Source organism: Apium graveolens, chromosome 2 (assembly GCF_009905375.1).
Source record: "Apium graveolens cultivar Ventura chromosome 2, ASM990537v1, whole genome shotgun sequence".
Lineage (NCBI taxonomy): Eukaryota > Viridiplantae > Streptophyta > Magnoliopsida > Apiales > Apiaceae > Apium > Apium graveolens.
This window is the reverse complement of record NC_133648.1, coordinates 104,521,645-104,527,285: the sequence shown is the minus strand read 5'-3', so window position 1 is coordinate 104,527,285 and position 5,641 is coordinate 104,521,645. Positions and strand designations below refer to the sequence as shown.

Sequence of the window (5,641 nt, the reverse complement as noted above, 5' to 3'; positions counted from 1 at the left end):
ACTTCTTTCCCTTCCTGAACTTCCTGTATGCAATCTTTGTGATTCCTTTCACCATAAGAGCACACAACTTCATCATCTCCTCATCAGCATCAGTCTCAGGAAAGCTTTCAGAATCTGAGTCATCATCACTCTCAGAACTTGATGACTCAGTATCAGACTTTATGAAAAGAGCTTTACCCTTGTCTTTCTTTGAGGAAGCTGCTTTGGGGAATTCTTCTTCAGCCTTAAGAGCAACTGTCCTTGACTTTCCTCCTTTCCTCTTGCTTCTTTGTTCCATCTCCAGCTCATGAGTCTTGAGCATTCCATAGATTTCGTCAAGAGTTGTTTCATCAAGATTGTAGTTGTCTCTTATTGTCGTTGCCTTCAAATCCCAGCATTCAGGAAGAGCTAACAGGAACTTAAGGTTTGAATCTTCAAGATCATACTCTTTATCAACCAATGACAAATCATTCAAAAGTTTGACAAATCTATCATATAAATTATTCAATGACTCATTAGTCTTTGAGTTAAAGTGTTCATACTCTTGAGTGAGTATTGTCTTCCTGTTCTTCTTAATTGTGTCAGTTCCCTGACACCTTGTTTCCAGAGCATCCCATATCTCCTTAGCAGTCTTGCAGTTGATTACCCTGTTTGACATTACATTATCAATGGCACTATGCAGTAAGTGTCGTACCTTAGCATCCTTAGCAATTGATGCTATGTCCTCAGCAGTATAATCACTCTTCTCCTTTGGTACGGTCTTTGCTGCTTCACCTGCAACTGCAACAGCGAGTTTGGTTGGTTTGTGAGGACCTTCCTTGATTCTATCAAGGTATTCTGGATCTGTTGCTTCCAGGAACATGGTCATCCTTACCTTCCATATGGGATATTCAGATGGTCTCAGTATGGGGACTCTGATGGTCTCATACCGACTCTGAATTTGTGTCTTTGGTGGTTCCTCAGTTGTGGTAGGCTTAGTTGGAGTTTCTGTGTCCGACATGATTGTGTTTGGATCTTTAACTGTATGTATGTTAAGAGATAGGCTCTGATACCAATTGTTAGGTCACACACACACACTGTAGAGGGGGTGAATACAGTGTATAGTACTCTCAAATCGAACTTTAAGAACTTAAGTAACAGAAAACAAACTTTATTGAAACAATAAACTCTGTTACAGTATGGAACTGTTACCTCTCAGTGATGAACAAATATCACGAGAGCTGCAAGGGTTACAATGAATAATCTTTTCTAATAATGATAACACTTTTAGTGTAAACCCTATGTCTGTGTTTATATACTACACAGTTACAAGATAATCGCTAATTGATATGGAATATAATTCTGCTTCCTAAAATATATCAATCAGATATCTTTTCTTCCAAGTATTCCATTCTTCACGGAATTCCTTCTTCATGCATATCTCTTCTTATGTTTATCTCGATCTTCTTTCCTTTAATCAGCTACTGTCCTCATCTGATTGTCCTTCAGCACTTAAGTTCTGATATCTATCTTCTGATGATTATCTCCTGATAATATAAGTACTGATATCCTTAAGTCCTGACTTCCAGTATAAGTACTGATCAACAGTTAAGTACTGATTTATCCTATTCACGGAAGATTCTGAAAGCTAAACATAAAACATATTAGCCATGACATTATCAAATATATCTAACAATTGATAACAACTATTCATTGGAGTCACTGATAATAATTGAAGCATCTTTCTTGCTGTAGAATCAATGCACAAATCCTCTTATCAGATAGTTCTGCATCAAAGGACAAAATGTCAATTCAACGAAGGATCAGTGTCTCATCTGAAGCAGGAAGGTTAAGAAGATTGCTCTTCTTAGAGTAAGAAAAGGATATGCTCGTGGCTAGACTAGAAACTTTGAAAAGGTGAAGTCAATGGGTTCTACTATAAAGCTTCATTCAATAAAAGTTTAGCTATGGCATTAGAAGCTCTCACCCTTAAACAACAAGTCAAGGAACTCTTTTGTGAAAAGGGTTTAGTGAGAGGACTGCTTCATCTGAAATTCAGAAGACGATAAATGTGAGGCATGTCAGAAAGAGAAGTCAAAGAAAACATCACATCAAAGAAAAGATATAACTTAGTGATGGTGGTTGACTACTCTTATTAAAGAAAGTTATTGTTCGTGCATTCTCAAGACAAGACATCACATATGGTGATTGATTATATCAGGTGATCAAATTGGAAGCAACTGTAACATAAATGATCTTGTGGTCAGATAATGGGACTGAATTCTAGAAGCAGTTCTGATAAATATCTGTAACATCAAAATTATTTTGAGACATATTCAACACTGGGAGCTCCATGTCAGAATGGAGTGGTTGATAAATGGCATTTTATACCATTTAGAGTGTCTCATAACGGCTTGAATTGGTGTCTTGACCTCAAGTATTTTGTGTATTTGACGCGTTTTCTAGTGTTTTTGCATTTCAGGATATAACTTGCTTAGATAGGTGGTTTTCATCAAATAAAGCTTAAGGAAGTGCTTGGAATCAGTCTAGGGGTGATGAGCGAAGAAATCAGCAAACACAAAAGCAAAATAAAGTATTTTCCAGAAGGGTAGCACGCGACCGCGCGCCAGGAGCAGGCGACCGCGTGCCAGCAAGCGGCCGCGTTGAGACAGCAGGTGACCGCGTGCGTGCGGAATTTCAGGATCTGGATTTTATTAATTCAAGTACAATTGGGCTTCTGTTGGCGCTGGTTTTCTTGGGCTATTATATAAACCTTATGGGAAGATGTTTTCTCATCAAGAGTAAGGGCAAGAAGATTGAGAAGATCGTTTTAGCATGCAACAACGAAGAAGAGGAAGCATACGTTTATTTTGTGATTCTTTTAATTCGTTGTAACAGTGGATGCTAGTTTTCTTTATGCTTTGAACCTTAATACTCTTGTGACTTACTTCATTATTTATTAAGTATTTTTATTAGCCTTATATCGTTGTGTTATTATCATGCTTTCATATGAACCCATGGTGACGATGAGTTCTATTATGGGTTAATCGTGATCATGGGATCCTAGCGGATTTACTATGGAATACTTTAGTTAATTGTTTAATACCTTGGTATGTGGTGATTGTATGATATCTAGTATAGGTTGTGCTTATTCGTCTTATATGCGTTGCGAACATGTAAGATAGCCTGTTAATCTCTTGTGAAGCGACAGTGAATCTTGAGATTTAGAACTTGCCATGCTAGCATAGGTTCGTGTATTATATACATGATTAGTGAGTAACTCTAACCGTTTTACTTGCCCTGTGTAATCACCATGAATAACTTGCGCTTAAATCATTATGTTGTCAAATTCTGTAGACATATAGGGTCTCAACATAATTGATACCTATTCAACTTCTATCTTAATTGTGGATGCTTGGTAGAATGGTATTCGTACAACGAAAGTTGGTGTTTATCAGTTTCGTGTTGTTCGATTAATATCATCACCATTACATGCTAATGTTAATAACAATAACTATTGAATGAAGTAGTAATGAAGTTATGATCTCATGTGTGTTTAATATTGTTAATTCAAGTGTTTAATTCTCGTAGTAATTATTAGTTTACCAACCTTAATTGTTATTGTCTTGGAATTGAAGAATAATCATACATTGATAAGTAAGTATTAATTAAATAAAATTAATCAGAGTCTCTGTGGGAACGAACTAGAAATCATTCTATTTTACTTGCGAACGTGTATACTTGCGTGATTTATTTAGCGCATGCTTTGTGCCTAACAAGTTTTTGGCGCCACTGCCGGGGACTCGGTGTTAATTTGTTTAGTTTATGTACTTTCCATCAGTGGTCATTAGGATTCATTGATTAAGACTTGTTACTTACTGCTTTCGGTTGTGTTTCAGGCACTCTAGCGAGCGTTTATGCAAACACGTTCTCGCACTCGCAAGAGAAATCTGGATAAAGCTGAGGAGACAGATAAAGCTCTTGACTTTTTGGAGAAGATAGTTTTTGAAGATTCGGATAAAGAGAGTGAAAAGAAAGAACCTGAAACAATGGGTGATCGTCTAGCTCAAGCTGATCAAGCTCTTATGGACTTTTCACGGCCTAAAATTGATGATATTCAGTCAAGCATCATTCATCCGGCTATTCAGGACAATACTTTTGAAACCAAGCCGGGCACTATTCAGATGATGCAGAATTCTATTTCTTTTGGAGGGGCTACGACTGAAGATCCCAACATGCATATCAGGAATTTTGTCGAGATTTGTAGTACTTTCAAATATAATGGTGTCACTGATGAGGCTATCAAGCCGAGGCTTTTCCCATTCTCTCTGAGGGACAAAGCTAAGAACTGGTTACATTCTTTACCAGCTGGGTCCATCACTACTTGGGAAGATCTTGCGCAAAAGTTTCTGGTGAAGTTATATCCAATGGCCAAAACTGCAGCTATAAGGAGTGCTCTTACTCAGTTTGCACAGCAACCAGGAGAATCTATGTGCGAAGCTTGGGAGCGCTACAAAGAGATGTTGAGAAAGTGTTCACATCATGGGATGCCTGACTGGATGGTGATCACTGGTTTCTACAATGGTTTGGGGGTCCAATCTCGACCCATGCTCGATGTAGCTTCTGGAGGCGCCTTGTGGGCCAAAAGCTATACTGAGGCCTATAATCTCATTAAAACTATGACTGCAAATGAGTATCAAAACCCAACTCAAAGGATGATGCCTGAGAAAGTAGCAGGTTTTCTGGAAGTTGATGTAGCTACAGCTATTGCAGCACAACTCAAGGTGCTGACTATGAAGGTCGATTCTTTAACCAACTATGGCGTAAATCAATTATCTAGTTTCTGTGAGCTTTGTGCAGGCTCTCATGCTACGTATCAGTGTTCTCTTGTTAATAAATTTGTTCAGTATCTGAACAATTTCCAGAAACCACAGCAGCCTGTGCCCGCTACTTATCATCCTAATAACAGAAATCATCCCAATTTCAGCTGGAGCAATAATCAGAATGTTGTTCAGCAGTCATATCAGCAAGCTGCAAATAAATAGTTTAATCCACCTGGATTCCAGCAACCTCAGCAATTTGCTCAAAGGCAACCATATCCTCAACAAGGAGGTGCTGCTCCACCTTCTAGTGCTGATTTTGAGGAGTTAAAGTTGTTGTACAAAAGTCAGGTTATTTCAATCAAGACCTTGGAAAATCAAATTGGACAAATAGCCAATGTCTTGCTCAATCGTCAACCTGGCACACTTCCCAGCGATACTGAAGTGCCAGGTAGGAAGGAAGCTAAAGAGAAAGCAAAGCTGTCACCTTAAGGTCTGGAAAAGTTGCTGATGCTGAAAAAGCAAAAGGTGTAGAAGTTGAAGTTGTAGATGAAGAAGGAATGCAAAAGGAGAAAGAGGGGGAACCAAGGAAGACTACTGTTGAACACACTCTGCCTGAGGGTAATACAGGGGAGAAACAGCTCTATCCTCCACCACCTTTTTCTAAGCGATTGTAAAAACAAAAGCTGGACAAGCAATTTGGTAAGTTTCTAGAGGTGTTCAAGAAACTTCACATAAACATACCTTTCGCTGAGGCTCTTGAGCAAATGCCTAGTTATGCGAAATTCATGAAAGGTATTCTTTCGAGGAAGGTGAAACTGGATGATCTTGATACCGTTGCTCTGACAGAAGAGTGCAGTGTC

The 5,641-nt window shown here is 38.5% G+C and overlaps 1 non-coding gene across 1 annotated transcript; it reads right to left on the bottom strand.

Moving 5' to 3' along the window:
- Positions 1-4,399: 4,399 nt before the first annotated feature.
- LOC141709796 (small nucleolar RNA R71) lies at positions 4,400-4,507 on the bottom strand. Its single transcript, XR_012570356.1, has one exon. It is a non-coding gene; the product is annotated as a small nucleolar RNA R71 (small nucleolar RNA).
- Between the last annotated feature and the right edge of the window lie 1,134 nt (positions 4,508-5,641).